This window comes from Pinus tabuliformis, chromosome J (assembly GCF_031772625.1).
Source record: "Pinus tabuliformis cultivar Carrire ecotype Pingquan chromosome J, CPIR1, whole genome shotgun sequence".
Lineage (NCBI taxonomy): Eukaryota > Viridiplantae > Streptophyta > Pinopsida > Pinales > Pinaceae > Pinus > Pinus tabuliformis.
The window spans coordinates 587,605,437-587,624,622 of NC_142295.1; the positions used below are offsets into that span (position 1 = coordinate 587,605,437).

The following is a 19,186-nucleotide window of genomic DNA, read 5'->3' on the forward strand; positions in this document are numbered from 1 at the left end:
TGAAGGATTCAAGTGTTCTGAATCCATTTTTACCATCTATTTCTCCTGTAGATGCTTCTATTCAGCTGTATTTTCAATTTGAGCATTTAATAAAAACAAGGACAAGCCCGGTTGGGAGCTTTGGACCCAGCAGACGTAGCCCTAGAGGGGGTGAACTGCTTTATCAACTTCTTTTGCATTTGTGGTTGATTTATTTTGCAGAACAAATTCATTTTAATGTGTTAAATAGTAAAAGGAAATAACTCTGCTATGCTTAAATGGGTCATGAACAGCTGAAAATTTCATGTGTTTTCTTTCTGCAAGACATGGAAATCTTTTAAACATGTTTAGTTCTGAATTGAATACCTTGTAAACAAATTTCAAGTAGTTTCAAATTCAGATCAGATATGATATCTCGCCCTCCTATTTTTGCTTCTATTATTTTTCATAATGCTTCATTGTCTTTTGAAAGTTATGCTGAACAATATGCTAACGATGATGACTTTAAGGAGATTTATGCAAAACTAACCCATAGTTCACAGGTGGACAACTATCACTTGCAGGGGAAAATGTTGTATCACCTTGTAAATTGTGTATTCCCACAGTGGGAAAGAGTACATGTAATTCGAGAGGCCCACACCTCTCTTGTGTCTGGACACTTTGGTGTCGAAAAGACTTTATGTCATGTACAAAGATTTTGTTTTTGGCTTCATATGGAAAACATTGTGACTCGCTATGTAAAGGGTTGTGTGATGTGTTTTGTTTCTGTTATCACTGAAAATTCTGATGCCAAAATAGCTCACACTAGCTTGAGGACAAAGTGTTTTGCAACACATAAATCCTTTTGGCAGTTTCGCAGCGCAGCATGTTTTAGGTGATTTCGTAGCGCATAATTCATATTTTGCACTGGCTGCGCTACGAAATTGGGGATTTGTTCGAATCCATAGTCATTCTTTCCCAGCTGTCATGTTTATCAAAATCCATTGGGTTTGCATCAACAGTTGTCAGTTTATAAGGTTTTTTAGTACCCCAGCAGATGGTGTTTCATTGGGTTTATCTGGAGCATTCTTTCCTTGGAAGAAGCCTTTTGTGGTAATCAGTGGATAAACAAGGGATCAGACTGTGGATATCACATCATTTATTTTGGCACTGTTGCAAGTGCAAGGGAAGCTCTCATGTCAGAGGTTAGAACAGGGGTTCCTTTAAAGGTTTCCTGCAAAGACTTGCATGTGAAGAAAATAATTGGAAGCGGAAGCTTTGGTGAAGTCAAAGAGATTATCTGGATGGGAGAGAATTTTGCAATGATGCATATGTTTACCAATGTGGAAATATTTCTGCATGAGGTCTCTGCAATGTCTAAGCTTCTGCACCCAAATCTTTTGCAGGCATTAAGCTCGTTTGTAGATAAAGACAGAAGTGAGTGCTGTCTGGTGACAAAATTGATGCATAAGGATCTTCGTAGCTTCATCAACGAGAATTCTTCTCCTCGCAAGAGAATCCCATTTTCACTTCCAAGGGCAATAGATATTATGCTTCAAATAGCCAGAGGACTGGGGTATTTGTATTCCCATGGTATTTTGATATGAATTACCTTTGTGAAGTTTTCCTTGAAAATTGGTGCCTCTGCATAGTTTCAAGGCAGATGAGAAGGACATTTCAAGATAAAAAAGCTCAAGACAGTCGAATTTGGCATGTAAGCTGTGTTTTTGAAATTACACAGCAGTTTCGTAGCGTGCTACGAAACTGCTATAGGTAATGTTTTTTACAGGCATATTTCTCTGTTTTAAGTAGTCAACTTCCAGGAGATATTTAGAGCAGCTGAAAGAATATTTTCGAAAATTGAAAGAGGTTTTTATTCCTAACATACTGAACTAGAAAAACCTCTTTCAGTTTCTTCAAATTGATTATGAGCTGGGAAGAACGAGTGACTAAAAGTTGCGCTACGAAACTGCTGTAGGTGCAGTTTTTAATTTCCTGTTTTACACCTGCTTTTCAAAGATAGATTCTGGGCGGTAGGGAAGGTGTTTCAAAAAACCAAGAGAGGTTTTTGTTAAGCACGGATTGGTTCACAAAAACCTCCTTCAGTTTTTCCAAATACATTTTCTGTGAGAAATTATGAGCTCTGTCCCAAGCCATATTTTTCAGCCAGAACAGCGGTTTCGTAGCAGCTGAAGCTAAATAATCCAATCTCAGTCACTAGTTTTGAACTGCAAGTGGAAATGTTGAAAAGGGAATATCTTCAAGGGATCCTTCAAAATTATCAATCTTCAGCAAAGTTAATACAGGTGGAGGAAACATGTATTCGAATGCAACTTTAAAATTTTGTCATAAAGTGAACACATTCACTACAGTCCAAAATATGTCAGACAGCTTGGAGGAGTTTTTGTCTTCACACATGGACAAAGGTTGACAGCACACAAAGACGTGGCATTCTGATATTTTTGTATAATAAAAGGATAAATACATGTTACATTTTATTAAAAAAGCTTGTCGTAGCTACTATGGGAATGCTTAGTACTGCAGCATATATTTTGACAATGGATATGTTTGGGCCAATAGCTGATAATGCAGGTGGAATTGTGGGAATGAGTCAACAGCCTGAACGAGTAAGAGAAATTACAGATCTTCTTGATGCAGTCGGGAACACCACAAAAGCTACCACCAAAGGCTTTGCAATTGGATCTGCTGCATTAGTTTCTTTTCTTTTATTCAGTGCCTATATGAAGTATCAGCTTATGCTCATCAACCATTTACGCAGGTTGATATAGCTATTCCAGAGGTATTTCTTGGAGGTCTATTGGGATCGATGCTTATTTTCCTATTCAGTGCATGGGCATGTTATGCAGTTGTATCTCCTGTTTTAATTGGTGTCTCATTTAAGATTCTGGGTCAGTATACAGATCAGCCTTTACTTGGTGCCAAAGTTGTTGTTTCAATGCTAATGTTTGCAACGGTCTCTGGTATTCTCATGGCCTTGTTTTTGTATACTGCTGGAGGTGCTTGGGATAATGAAAATTGAAGAGCAAAAGGAGTTTTGCAATCAGGTGGCAGAGTAGTAAAAATCTCAAGGGAAATGGAAATTGTTTAAAACAGTTTCGTAGCGCGATATGAAATTGCGAAACTGCTGTAGGTGTTGTTTTTAAAACGCAGGCAAACAGTTTGAAAGAAGAATCAGAAATTTGCAAAGGGAACACCTCAGTGACATGAAAGGGATCAAAGGAAGCTGCTACAGCCATTCAACATATGCCAGGTGTACCTTTAACAAAAGGTGAAATCTTTTAACCTAAGTTTAAGATTTTTGGTTATAAAGCCACTTTATTCTCGGTGATTAGGGTTTTGAGGGAGCTGCATACGAGAAGTTGGTTGGCACACCTGTCCATCAAAGAAGCTTCCAGCATATCAGAAACATGGTGATGCCCTATATTCTTGGCTCATTAAAGACTTAAAGTACCTGCTGCTGAATACTTGAAGTGATGGAGGACCAGAACCGAAAATTTAGGGATATTCTCAGCCAACATGGAGCGGATCAAAGCCTTCAGTATCCAAAGCCAACATGGGACATTAATTGCTCATCTCATGCCATCTCAGCCAAACGAAGAGGAAGCCAAGTGTCAAAGCTGCAAGGAGGAATCAATTTATGAAGAAGATAGAGTTAGAGTTATAACAAAATTAGAACTCTTTAGAACTTCTGTTAGTGGTTATTGTATTAAATAGTTTGTTAAAAGCAGATAGGTGTCATTAGTGGCAGTCATCGAGCTCCCCTCATGCTGGAGGAGGAAGCCCCAAGTAGTTAGAGTCATGTTTCTATATATAGCTGAATGATCGATGTAATTAGGGTTGGATGTTTTTGAGAAACAGAGTTTATTTTGGCTTATGTAAGAACTTGTTTTCAGTAATACAAATGACTGCTTTTTCTTCTCAGGATTCATACATTGTTTCAGATGCTCAAGATATATGTGGTTTTGTTTTATCCTTTATGTTTTACAGCTTTATAGATACACAATCACTCAGAATTCACTCTGCTGCTCTGATTTCCTGTGTGTATTTGTAAGTTGAGGTTTATTTGAGAGGTGTCTTGAGTGTTTAAACATTACATGCCCTGAATTCTATGAATGAGTGGTTTTATAGTTTGCTGAAATGATGATTAACTCCATGAGCCCAATGGAAATCTTTGTAAGGTCTGTCCAGCCAATTTATATGTTAAATTTACTTTGCAAGAGTTAGCCATCTCATCAATATTTAAAATCAATAACCCTTTGAGAGAGCCCTCTCAGGCTAAGGAGGCTAAGCCTTAGTCAAAAGTCTGGTTTGAAATAGTTACACAGAGTCTGACTGATTAGCAGCCTTCAGTGCTTGATTTTGTGATAACAGTTTCAAAGCCCTCTAATAGAAAACTCAGGCTCTACACACCACTCCCTATTCCGAGTCGTCCATGGGAAAGTGTGTCAATGGACTTTGTAGGAGGTTTTCCTTTGTCTAGGAAGGCTCACGACTATTTGTATGTCGTCATTGACCGTTTTAGCAAGATGTGCATTCTTATGCCTTGTAAAAAGCAGATCACTGCAGAGCAGACTGCTTCTCTTTTCTTTCAGCATGTGTGGGTCCATTTTGGATTACCCAGATCAATTGTGTCAGATCGGGACTCTCTCTTCCTCGGAGAGTTTGGACCAGCTTGTGGAAGATGATGGACACCAAATTGAAAAGAAGCACAACATTTTATCCGCAGACTGACGGACAGACAGAGGTTGTCAACCATACCGTGGTACACTTGTTACGAGGCTATTGTGGGAAACATCCCAAGTTGTGGGATGAGCATCTCCCATATGTACAAAATTCCTACAACCGAGCAGTGCATTCATCTATGCAGCGTTCACCATTTGAGACATGTTTTGGTTACTTGCCAAAGGACCCTTTTGATATGATCTTTGGAAGGGAAGATGGCTCCAATGGACATAATGATAGGGACAAATCTCAGCAGTTCATTCAATGAATCCAATTGATTCACCAAGAAGTACAAGAGCAGTTGGAGAAAAGTCAAGAACGTTACAAGGCTCAACATGACAAACACCGAGTCGACCACCAATTCCAAGTGGGCGACAAAGTGTGGTTCCACATCAGCAAGGACAGGATGAAGGGAGAAGGGAAGAAGTTGCGACCCATCCGATATGGTCCATTCACCATATTGGAGAAGATTGGAAACAATGCCTTTCGTATTGATTTGCCGATATATATGCAGATGTACTCAGTAGTGAATGTAGAGAACCTAAAGTTGTATGAAGCACCACTAATCATGGACATCGATGAGGTGGGCACAATTCCTACAGTTGATGATTTTGCGCCAGAATATCTTGATGAGTTACCTGAAGACATCATCCTTGACAGGAGAACCAGGACTTCACGGCGAGGAGATGTGGAATACCTTCGAGTTGGTTTCAAGGGAATGCACCCCAGCAAGGCCAAATGGCTGGAAAAGGAAAGGGTGAGGGAAAAATTCCCTCACTTGCCAATTGACTAATGAAAGCTTTTGGCAGTCCAAAAGCTCCTCAATGGGGAGGATTGATCTAGATGGATCTTCAAGACACAGTGGCATGGAAAATCTCAAAATTCAAAGTGGCAGAAAATCAAGTATCCTGATATCAAATCGAAGTGCTCGTCGCCATGATTCCAACGGTGCGAACGACACTCTAATCCGAGTCCGGATGATGAAGTTGTGGCAGAAAGAGTTTTCCTTAGTTCCTTTGAAAATGAGGCATTTTCTCTTAAAAGTGAACTTAAAGCCTTTAGAAGGCAAATCGTAATCGAAGATGTCAAAGGGGCAGACTTAAGGAGGCGTAGTGGAACCCTCGATCAGTGATCTCCGACTAAATCATAATCGAGGGCAAGAAATCGGCGATTTCGGGATGGAACGGTCGGAACCGGGTAGAGCCGACTTGCGATCGTGATCGGCGATTGGAGCGATCAGTAGAACTAGAACCCTGGGCCGTTGTATGAGCGGGATGCCGATGCGATCGGCTGATGCCGATATCGGCGATCAACAATCAACAATCCCCGCTAATGGGACTATTGACAAAGCGATGTGCCGATTGCAATATGGGGGCTGGACCCGATGGGTCTATGAGCCCGATTTGATAAACTTTGAGATCCGATTTTTAAGGTTTTGGTCGGAATTATTAGTGTTTGACGGGTTTTTGTGTATTATCGTTTTAAACGATAAAAAGCTATCTTTGGGGTTTTGTTGTGCTCGTCGATCCTTCTACTAAACAACTTCTATTCTAACAAAAACCGACCTCCGATTTTTAAGCAGCATTGTATTATAAAGCCCGATGATTGGAAAAGTGCAAGGGGAGAGGATTTTCAGCACAGTTCGAGGCAACAGCTTGTAGGAGGGTCGATTGATCATTTTGTTTGAATTGGGCGAATTTTATATGGTTTTTTCCCCTCTCGACGCCACGGACGCAGTGGTGCTATCCATTTATCCATCTGAGGTCTCCATTTCACAACCATTTTCCAGAATGGAGGTATAAGCCTCTTTTTATGTACTGGTGATTGTAATTCTCTTCTTTTCATGTCATTTAATGAACAAAGGCATCCCCATTGATCGAGACGTAGTTCGAATTGGACGAAATCCGTTATCAAGTCTTGTTGTCTTCTTATCACGCATTTATGCGTTTTTATTCTTCTTTCTTGTGTGTACATTAATTTCTGTGTTAAGCTGCAATTTATACATGTGATTCTTTTGATACATCTATAAGCAAAAGATCCCTAGATCAATGCTTGAGAGTCGCCTTCTTTGGATCTCTAAATCTTTCCTCTTGACATAAGTCTTGATTTTTATTGAGTACGTGAAGTCCATGGTTCAACAAACTTTGGAGCTCATTTTCTAGCACATATCCCTTATGCAAATGATTCCCATGATTTAGGTAAACCATTAAGTGTTGTAGTCACTAGTTCCTTCTCAAAAATGATTTCATCAATTGCTTGAAGTTGATTTCTCAATTGAAAAATCCTCATAAAGTATGAGGCTATAGTATCATTTTCTATCATTCTAACATCACAAATCTCATTCTTCATGCTCATTGCTTGACCAATGTTGTTGATATTGTATAATCCAACTAGGGCATCATACACTTGCTTTGAAGATTAAAGGTTTGCAACATAAGGAATAAAGTGATCTCTAATAGAGTCCAAAATTATGCTTCTAGCAGTGATATCATCCATCTCATATTTCGTTTTCCCTTCATCATCTTAATCATCATCTATAGGCTTAGTACCCTCACCCTTCACAATATCTGAAAGATCGTTCTTAACAAGGAGAAGATCAATCCTTGTTTTCCAAGAATTAAAGTTTGTAGCTCCTTCCAATTTGTTTTCTTCCTTCATACAATTTTTAGAAAGGAGAATGGTTCCAATTTGTTTTCTACCTTCTTTCTTCAAGAGTGATTTTAATGTCCTTTTTATCACCAAAGCTATGATACAATGTCGATTTTTCAAGTGCAATAGATACAAGAACAATTTCTTGAAATACTGATAATTACTTCAAAAGATGTAGATCTTCTTTTAACAATTCTTGTTTATCATTAAGCAATTATACATAAGAAATTCAAGCATAAAACCGTAAAGATAGTAAAGATCACATTGCACAAAGAGAATTAAAGATTTACCTTCGGAAAACCCACTTGGGGGAAAAACTTGACAACCTTTTCCTTAGATAAATTTTTCAATTCAACGAGAGATACATCTAATATAGCTAATCAACTATGAGGTCAAATAGACCAACAATGCTTATGGTCAAAGATAGTTAACTGCCCTCAATTCAAGCCTCCAATCTTCCTAGCAATATGGCCTAATCTAATCTGCCCTAGGTCGAAATTCGGCCTCCCAAAAACTGTCCAAAAACTCAGAAATTCGGCTTCTCAACCTGCCCATAAATTCGACTGACCCATCATATGTTGCCCAAAAACACACGTGCAAGCTAGGAGAGAGAGATAGATGCTAAAGATGAATTTGTCCTTCTTTGTCTCTTTTCTCCTTCAGTTGGATGCCCAAAAACTGTCTTTCTTGTGTCATTGAGGTTGAATGGTGCCTTTGTGGAGGAGGTCAAATGCTTTTATATAGTGTTTTTCTTTCGCGAATGGGTGTGTCTCTTCACTGGGGCTGACTTGACTTGAGGGAGGGCCAACTTGATTTGTTTGGAGCCAAAAATTCAAATTTTAAATTTCAAAATTTTCTCTTTTGAATCCAACATGAAGAACATGGATTATATAAATTATTTCAAGGGATAAACAATAAAATGACATGAAGAACATGTCTTACATTTACATTATATATTGCTTTTATCAACGTGTCCTCCAACTCAACAAATCTTGTGATTTTGTATACGGGTGCCAGGAAGGCATCTTCTTTTGAACTGGTATTGTCATTGGACCCCCAAGACTACATTCTCCCACAAATTTCCTTCAGTATGGTTTTCTCGTGACCCGTTGGCATTTGAATGGTTTGTTTTCCCCAGTCATTAGTTATTTGTAGGAGGGGTTTGCACCCCTCCCCACGTGGGTGTTCATGAAAAATCAGTAGCAACATAAAAAGGTTACCAAGTATGAAACATAATTGAGCTAAATACAAAATACAACTGCAAAATTAGGGTTTGTAGAAAATCTATATAATTCAAATCCTAACCCTAGAAAAACACTATTTGTTGTTGCCTGTCATTGGTAGACCAATTTTGTGATGGGGATAGTAATATGCATCTTGTGGTGGAGATCAAGTAGTATCCATCGCAGAAAATTTTAAGGATGGAAATTTATGTTAAAGTTTAGAAACCTTGATGAATCTTACTAGTCCCTAATATGCAAACTGTAAAATGCTTCGAAATATTTTTGTACAAAATTCAAAATTCTAATGATATAAGTTTCTACAAATTTTGGCAAATTTTAAGGTAAAATAGTTTTACACTATAAAATTTAGGTAAGTCATTATTAGAAAAAGTGAAAATTAGTGTTTTTTTTTTTGGAAAAAATATAGAAAGTTAACCCACCTATCAACCCCTAAAATTTTCCCACACACCCATTCATTATACAAAAAATATTGCGAAAAAAACTTGTTACATTTCTTAAATAAATTTGAATTTGTGATTTTCTTTAAATATTTTTATCTCACTTGTATATTCATTGTTAAACAACTTAACTTTATAACTGTTGTAAATCTTTTAATTTACTTTTAAAAATAACTTCAATATTCCATATATATTTATATTAGTTTTCCTTTTTTTCATAAATTTTAACTTATCTATTTTTTTAATATTAATTTATCTTACTAAATGTAATAACCTTATTCATAGTCATATCTATCTAATATATGATTTTATTGAAATTTATATTAATTATATATTTTTTCCATTAGAAAATAGGTTTATAATGCCATTTGTAAAGCGCGCCTTCCATGTAGACAATGCATTATTCATAATCTTTGCGAAAATTTATTTTACCAACCATTTAAGTTAATTTTGTCAATGTGTTAAATATTTTGATGGTGTTATATACATTTGAAGATCATACTCAAAGTTGTCCGGAGGAATTTTAATTTTTTTATTCCTTTTACATTCATTTATATTAATAGGTGGTTAATAATGTTTTCATATACTTTTTTACCTAATATAAACAAATTTCAAAATTGGCTTCACAAATTTTAAATGTTTTTTATTCTTTTTATATTCATCTATATTAACAGGTTGTTAATAATGTCTTCATATACTTCTTACATAATATAAACAAATTTGATTGCTTATTCAAACTATGGAACATATCTTACTTGAAAATTTTACAAAAAGAATGGAACTTGTTTTATTTTAAGTGATGTTTTCCCTCGAAAATTTTACCAAAAAAATAGAACTTGTTTTAGTTTAAATTTCACTCAACTTTCAGTTTCAGTGTAATGGATCAATTTCACTAGAGTATGTTTTTAATATCAAAATAATTTAGTTATTGTGATGTGTTATCAAATATAAACTATTTTATCATTTTGTGAAGATTTATTTGTTTTGTAATTTGTATTAAAGGTGAGTTTATTATATAAATTTATGCGGGTCTTGATCCCTCTGAGACACCTACGGACATCCTCTCTGCTCTTTATTTCTATATGTAACGGAAACCCAACATAGGTTATATATATGCCTCAAAGGTTACGCGTTCGCCATTAATGTGAAACCACTGGACAAATTGACTCCGGCTGGGCATCCGATCCTTCCTCTAAGCGCGGAAATGTCGAGGCCGTTGTTGATGCGCCGTGTAAATTGGAAGACCGTAACCCTATTCCTCTTCAACTGCCCAGCCTAATCTAACCCAACCCAAAAACAAACCCCCGTAGCCCCAACCCCGGTAAAAGGTATAAGCTGGATTGTACGAATATTCCCAATGCTTTACTATTTACTATTCCAAGTTGTACAGGACTTATTGTCCGTTTCAAATGAAAGACCCGCGGGAATCAGAAGTGCAATCTGATGTTAAAGACTCGAAAGGATGCTTCACAGGATTTGTGTTTTACAATTATTGGTTTAAATTAGGTTCAGGCGCCTTCCATTAACAAATTCAGGCGTGCCCTTTTGTTTATGAAAATGACATCACGGCTGAAGACAAGAAAGGAGTCCATAGACGTCGATGAAGACCACATTTATGCGGCAGTTCTCTATTTATGCTTGTTTTTAGTGTTATTTTTTTTTGGATATTTTTGTTTAATTTTTTTAAAATTTGGGAAGAATTTATTGAAATCACAAGATTAATGGGTAAACCCTGCACAATAGAAATGTCCTAAAAAAATTTCATGGTGCTGAATCCATATATACAATAAAAAAACTAGTTTAAATAACACAGATCAAAATTTCACATTAAAATTTTCACTATATTCACCCCCAAAAACTTTAAAAAATCACACTATAAACAATTCCATTTATACAACATACCACAACAAAATTGAAATGAAGTGTTGACTAAAAACACTTTGAAGTGCATGTAGAGTTATGTTGTGTGACTCAAAGCCTTTTCTCACAACTTTGAAGTGCCCACCGCGGACCTGAGGATAATGCACTGTTCAAAGCCTCACCGCATCAAAGAAACCTCCACAAGAAGTCAATATTATTTTTTGAACATGCATGGGAATGATCAAGAATGCATCATTTAGAATAATCCACTGTTCAAAGCCCCACCGCATCAAATAATTCATTCCTCCACAAGAAGTCGATATTATTTTTTTGAACATGCGTTGGGAATGATCGAGGAATGCATCATTGCTCGGAAGTACATTGTGGGTTGTGTTTTATAACACCAACAAGCAACCTCATACGTTAACTACATATTATAATGATTTACACGTTGACTATATATTATAATGATTTACATCTGATTTTAGTTATGAAATTTATATCACACTCATATAATTAGCAATTAGCAATTGCCTTAAAAAAGTGCATATCACACATTGCAACTCTAAAGATAATTACCTAATAAAAACATCACACATTGCAATTATAAAGACAATTATCTAATAAAAATATAATGAGCATTAAAAAATGAGATTTATTGCATCATATTTCATTTAAAAATAGAAAATGATTTCATTACAAATAACATCTCTACATTTACTCTTCATTATAATATAAATCCAAATAACATCCCTACATTTACTTTTCATTATAATATAAATCTATACCATAATAGATGATTTTGCAATAACATTTTGAAATTAACATCTAGCAAGAACCTTCAATTCCTACAGAGGAAGAATGTAAAGGGTAATTTCAACATGTCATTCTAGTATTTGGTTCTATCTAGAATTTTGCCTTAGAACTTGTGTTTGATGGCAATACAAGAATCCGTTTTTCAGTGTGATATAATAAAAATATTATCGAATTGTGCTTGAGAGGTTCCATGATGTTAATGGAAAAGTTGTTGTTGATTGTTTGCAAATCAAACTATGCTTTACATATAAATATAAACAACTTAAGAGTTCAAATACAAGTTTAACAACATAAAATGAGATGTACAAAGCAAACATGGATAATAGTTACAAATAGAACTACACCAATTGTACCAATAAGATGTTGATGTAATAACAAACATTCAAAACTCAAATCATGAACTTGAGTGTAAAGTGCTTTAATTAAAAGTAACAGCATTAACAAGTATTTATACATAGCAGTAAATTAATGGTTGTTGTCAATAACAAGTATGTGTGTTGTCAATGAAAGATGAAACATATAGTGTTGATCATTAACACAAAAGTAACAACAATATTCTACATGCTATGCAATGACCTTGCTTGAAATTTTAGAGAATGACTTAGTAGTTCAATGGAACAAGACCTATATACATAGAGATGTATTAGACAATGAATAACTAAACATATGTAAAATAAAGGTATGTGATGTCATATAAATGTAATTGACAGCAACTGACTAATCATATATACATGATGAGGCATGGCATCGGCAAGACCAATTGATGTTTCCTGTGGTTTCAAGATGTGAATATCATTCTTGCCAGTGAACCCATATTTTCCCTTGCGCATCTCTTTCATGGATGTGAATTTTTTTTTTTAATAGTTTCCTTATCTTTCATAGCAAGATAATAGTTGGACGCAAACGATAAAGAGACAGTGATTGTGGGGGCATGAGCCTCGTTTGTATATCTTTCATGATAAGTTCATGTTGTTGAATTTGTTGGCAATATTCATATAGCATGTTTAAGTAGTCTGTATCCATATTTGTTGGTCATAAAAAAGGAGAAATAGTAATTATTAGTGGATGTGTCTGCTGAAAGCATTATACTTTTTTTTTTAAATCAAAGTAAATATGTACATTTTTTCTAAATAAGAATAAAAACAATGTGAGGTTAAATGTAATAGTAAGCAAGCGTATGTGAAATTTGGTTAAATAGAAAGTGATGGTTACCATGGGTAAATTTGGAACATAGAGTGTATGGTTGGCTAGAGTGTATTCTCTTGCAGAGATTTTGATGTGAGCAATGATTCCTCTTGTTGTCTACATTTGAGATATAGATTTTCTTGCATATGTGAGATGCATGAGAATGGAAATGCTAGATTGATTCGAAGGTCTAACAATGATCTTACTCTTGATATAGCAATAAATGTTAAACCTTGTCGTTCTTTGGTGCCAATGTCTACAGTTGCTTTGTCTACTGTCATTCCCTATTATTTATGTGTCGTTAAAGCCCATGCCATTCGAAGTGGTATCTACTAGCGTGCACCCTTTGTGATGGGGAAATGGGTACATATGTTGGATGTGAAATGTCTCATGGTGCTCCTTTGTATTGATTGAATTCAATTACCATGAAGGATGGAAATTCTAGGGGCTTCAAGTCAAGTGCATAACAGATTGAAACAACTTTTCCAAGTGTGCCATTAACAAGGCCTTCATGTACCTACAAGTTGTTGGTGAGTATAACTTTTTTTTCATTGCATAAGAGTACCTTTGCATCCAAATGTTCATCTTCTATTGTAATAGAAGTTTGTTCCCTTTAGTGCTCTACAGAGAAAAGCGTTATTGGCATGTTCAATTCTTTTAGCATTGCTTTATTATGCAAAGCAACTGAGTTGTTCGTTGCATATAGGTGCATGGAGCCTTGAAATGTGTGTTTCTCTTCATGTGTAAGAGGGCAATTTATCTTTGACATCAGGAGTGTCCAATCTTAAAAAGTAGGTGTTCCATTTCTGAGGTTTGTGAGGATCTGGCGAAAAGCAACCTAGGAAGGGTTAACACCTTGTTGATGAAAAACAGTTGAAAGTGTTATGAATGTGTTGAAGTTGCGCCAAAGTGGGACAAAACAATTGTAGGTCCTATATTGTAGACTTTAAGAGTCCCCCTATCTATGAATTTTATGTTTAATGTTAGAATCTGAAGCATAATTTTGATTTTCACTATGAATATTATGGGAAACCTAGGTTCAAGCACTCTTCTTAATAGATATAGAACTAAATAGAGGATTTTTCATCCTAAATAGATCGATTTATAATCATAGTAATTACAAATGGAAAATGACATTACCATATAACAGAAAGTTCATAGTCAACATACAACATGGAAAGCATACAAATATTTCCAAGCTCACTTGTTTCATCATCCTTTGCACAAATTTCTAGCTCACAATACCTCCTTTGGATATATAGTTGTTATATATCCAGTTTCCCATATCCAATTTTGTATATTTTTTCTATTTTCTAACATGTAACTTGAATTATTTCAATTTATGAGACTATTAGATTTGAATCCTTTGAAAAATTTCAGAATTTGGAATCCTGTTAGGGAGGGTTGGTACAACTGGCCTTCAGAAGGCAATGGAGGCTTTAGATACTCTCAGGGGTAGCATGACCAACTTAAATCTTAGCAGTGGCTTTGCATCGGGTGTTACCCCTAAGGGTGTTAAAATAGAAATATTGTCATTTGTAGTTGCCAATACTATTCTAAAGGGATCAAATCTAATGCAGTCACATTATGAAGAAAATATGAGGTTCTTGAAAGAGGATTTTCTTCACTAAGAAGGTGTTCAATAAAATGAATGAACTAATGAAAATTGTGGCTAATGATAAAAGATGAGTACTTCCAGTGATGGAATTTAGTATATTTACTCGTACAGAAAGAATCATCTATCCTATAAAACTAAAAAGGAACTTGGACGTGTGATTCAGTGAGACCCTATCATTACTCATAATCATCCTCCTTAATTGTAAAACAAACCTCATAGATCTCAATGACAGTGCTATCTACAACTTGGGAAGTTATGTTTGGACCTTTTTTTTAAGTCCCACAATGTTAATGTGACAAGATCCGAAAGTCACAGATGTCAAACAAATCCAAAAAAATGACCAATTGTTACACAGTTATTCTAATTTAAAAAATCCCAAACTTGTTTGTATTAAAACTTGAGCAAATATGAAATGAAGACATGCTCAAAATCCGAACCTTCAAAAATCCTAGCTGATCATTCAGAGTTCTTGCTGCATTTCCGAAATTTTCAAACTCGACCATCATGCTTAAGATGAGGGAATTATGTGTGGTCGACGCTTAGAATACCATAGAAAAACGTAACCTTGCATAAAATTGGGTCAAGCATTATACGAGGCAAAGAAAGAATCAATCAAATTTAGCTTGGCATTCTGGATTGATTAAAGCGGTGTGTGTTCCTGAAGTTTTTAATATACCATAATTGGTTTAGTGGTGCACCAAGAACTATGATGCAAACAGGAGATCGGTCTTTGCCCAATCTCTAGGTAAGAAATATTACCTCCTCACTTCAACTGCTTTTAATGCTATGCCATGTTTACCAAGTGCGGGTTGTAGCTACGATCCTAAAATTGCAAAAATCCATTTAGAAGAATATAAAAGTGGGTGTGTATTAATTATGAACATATGGAGAAAAAGTCCTGTAAAAGACCCTTGCTCTACCGCTCAGAAACATGATACTGGTATCCTGTCAAAACCATACATGGACTTAATGAATACTTTAAAATTTCCCATGTAGTTCATCTATGTTGTTGTGTAAATTAGGGGGCTTAATGAATACTTTAAAATTTCCCATGTAGTTCATCTATGTTTATTCACAGATTAATAGAGAAAGAGGACCCTATAATCTTTGACTGGGGGGCTATTATTTCAAACACAGTGGATCATCAATTGAGAAAATTTAAAAAAACTTGGTACTTTCATGCTATTGCCTACCTAATGAAGAGCATCCCATACAATTCTGATACCCTGTGATTAGGAAGGAGAATGAATTGGAACACGTTTATACCATTTAGGACAAATTTGTTTTCCCTATCAAATTATTCTTTCCCTATCAAAATATTCATTACAGGAGGTGCCCTTGACAGATTAGCACATATTAGCAATTCTTTGTGAGTCTCTCTCAGTACTCTTTTTCATAATTGCGATTAATAGATTTAACAGAGTTAATGGTTTCTATTGATAATATAGATACAAAGAAAACTAAAAAATAACAAAGAAAAATATTCATTACAGGAGGTGCCCTTGACAGCTTAGCACATATTAGCAATTTTGTGAGTCTCTCCCAGTACTCTTTTTCATAATTGCGATTAATAGATTTAACAGAGTTAATGGTTTCTATTGATAATATAGATACAAAGAAAACTAAAAAATAACAAAGAACAATTAAGGGTTTCTATTGCATAATGAAGGGAACAAAATTGAACTCAGAGAAAGTTTTGCACTCACCTACCTCCACTGGTCTCCGTGGACTTTGTGTATGAGACTTTGACTTGGGCCGCTCACAGTGCACACTTCTATTTTTCAAACAGGGTTACCCGATGGTTTAAACTGAGAAGCAAAGAAACAAAAAATACAAGCAACAACTGAGAAAGAGGGATAATGTAGAACTTCACCATAAATAAGTTGGAAAATGAACTTACTCGGACCCAACAAGGCAGCATATGAGTTCATCGTGCGCCATAGATTTAGGAAGTTGTGGGTCATGAACCGTAAAAATCGACAGACTCTTCGTTGTGCACCATAAAACTCGTTCACAAAGTGTTGGAGCCACTTTTCGGAAATACTGCAATTGGAAACGATAGGTGTAATGGCGGTTTAGTGACCATGAAGAGAAATTAAGAAACCCTACCCTTCTGAAAATCCTACGATTGGACAAGGCAGGTGTATCGGTAGTTCAGAGGCCATGAAGAGAAATTTAGAGACCCAAGAAATATGCCCTAGAACTCTAGCATAAATATGGTGTGTATAATTTAGCGTACAAATATTGGTGCACAACTGTTAATTCGACAGGATGAGGGTGAGCATAAAGACAAGTGCACAAATGTTAGTCAGAGAGGAGAAGGATATATGAAAATGGGATTTGATTTGATTCAAAAGAAATGCCTATCAGTGTAAATATGGAATTATATAAAATTGAAAGCAAGAGGAGATCCTAGGCCCCTGTTCTTTATTCTAGACTTTAACCAAACAAACGGTTGAATTCAAAATTACCTGAGACTTGTATTATTGTGCCAATAAAAGTGTTTATTTTGGAATAAAGTTTTTATTTTTTATGGTTTTTAATTAAATTTATTAACTAAGAAAAAAACATACTAACAAAATGAATTATGATGTTTCTAGTGTATGATATTCATAAGAAATGTTTATTTTGGAATAAATTTTTTACTACACTTTTTTAATCTTTTTAATTAAATTTATTAATTAAGAAAAATATCATACCAACAAAATGAGTTATGATGTTTTGAGCATATGGTATTCATTAGTCAAAAACTAAACTTTTTTATTTTGGAATAAAGTTTTTACTATAGTTTTAAAGCTTTTTAATTAAATCCATTAATTAAGAAAAATATCATAGCACCAAATTTACAAAATGAGTTATGATATTTTGAACATAAGATATTCATAAACCAAAAACTTATTTACAAATTAAAAATCTTATAATAAAGTGACTTCTTCATAATTAAAAATCTTGTTATATATTCTTTAAAATGTCTACATGTTTAATCTATATATAAATTCTTTTTACCATTAATAATAATAATTATTATTTATCCCGATCGGGATGCGGGCTGCCAGTTGGGACAGCCTAGGTGCAATCATGCTTAGTACCCGAGCACTTATTACCATTGTCCCCCACACGCTCAAGGCAAGGGATGCAGTGACCCTTGGCATGAATGCACGCTGCGGAAGTGGGCAAGGTGGCGGGATAGGAGATAAGACTGGGTTTAGTGGTATGTGAGGTTATTCGACGTGCGATGCAAGAAACGAACGACTGTGGGGAAGGGTGGCGATACAGAGCAGTGGAAGGTCGGCGGAATGGGAGGAACTTAGGTCGCAGACGGTTGCCTGCAGAAACCGGGTATGTAATTCGGCCTTGCCTCAGCATTGAATCTATGTTCTAGTTGGGAGTATGCTAGGGGGAAAGGAGGGGAAAGAGTTTGAAAATCTGGGGAATAGAATGCTGCTGGTGGCAATGGGGAAGGTAATTGTTTGCCATGGCCTGGTTCTATGTTTATACTTTCTCCCAAATGGGTAAAACCCATGACTTCTGGGGGGGGAAAGTTTGTTGCAAGATTGTGAAGTTGTGCACTTTGTAACTAAGGTCGGGGGAAAGCCTAATAGTGGCACTGCAATTCAAGAGAGGTCGGGGTTTGTAGAGAGGGGCAAGGGGTAGCCATTGGCAGGGGGCTCGGGTCGCAGCCACGCATGTAGTCTGAAAGGAACTGCTCGGGTAGCTGGAAACTGCATGGGATTGATGGCAAGGCTAGGAATCCTGAGTGGAAAACCAGCTGGAGGGACCTGAGAGGCAAAGCCATTTATCTTTGGGCCGAGGGAACAAGGAACTGGAACCATCACAGGCGTACTGCTAGATTCAAGGTGGGCCTGTGGGCTCGGCTTGAGATGGGCTGGGATGACCTGCATACAAACCATAGTAAGGGGGAAGGGAACAATGGCGGGCCAAGGGGTAAGGGACAAAGACCTCCCCTCTGGGAACTGAGGGCTTCGGCCCACCCCTGCTCGAATGCGGTGAGAAATGGTGGAGAGAAGAAGCATGAACTAGCAAGGTGTTGTATTACGAAAATTCTAAGTTTTAATCTAACTTTTTCTGGGTGTCAACAGTGTTCTGGAAAACAAGTCATGGCTCGTGCTACGAGAGGTCGTGGGCATGGTAGGAGAGGCCCAGCTCCCCAGATAGATAAGGGGTTGAGCACGTCGGAAACTCGCAAGGGTCGGAAATCAATAGAGCACCTCATAACCGAAGCAGTAGAGGCTTACCGTGAGGGGACAGATGCTGGCATTCGAAAATTGTTGGAAGAATGGGAAGAGGAGGTAAAGCAAGGAAATGAGTCGGAGGAAGAGATGGATAATTGGAGGACTCTCGTTCTGGATCCAGGTAACACCCATGGGAGAATCACTCAGTTCAAGAAAACATTGTACTTGTACTAGTTAATGAAGAGTTTACTAGGCAAGGTGATGGAGTAGATATCAGTGGGGATGGCGGTGATAGTTCAGGGAATGTCGAATTATAATAAGGACATGGAGAAAATTCTCTTCTAGCTGCACAAACAAGATATTAGGATGGATAAAATCGACTGCCACATCCCTTGCATTCTGGAGCTGTATGGCATGCCAGGGGCTTCAACTGAGGATCCAGCTCCCGTCGCATCTGCCTCAGAGGATCAGAAGGATTAGACT

The 19,186-nt window shown here is 36.4% G+C and overlaps 1 pseudogene; it reads left to right on the top strand.

Annotated features, from left to right (window-relative positions):
* The first annotated feature begins 2,480 nt into the window (after positions 1–2,480).
* LOC149228352 (pyrophosphate-energized membrane proton pump 2 pseudogene) lies at positions 2,481–2,998 on the top strand (annotated as a pseudogene).
* The last annotated feature ends 16,188 nt before the right edge of the window (positions 2,999–19,186 follow it).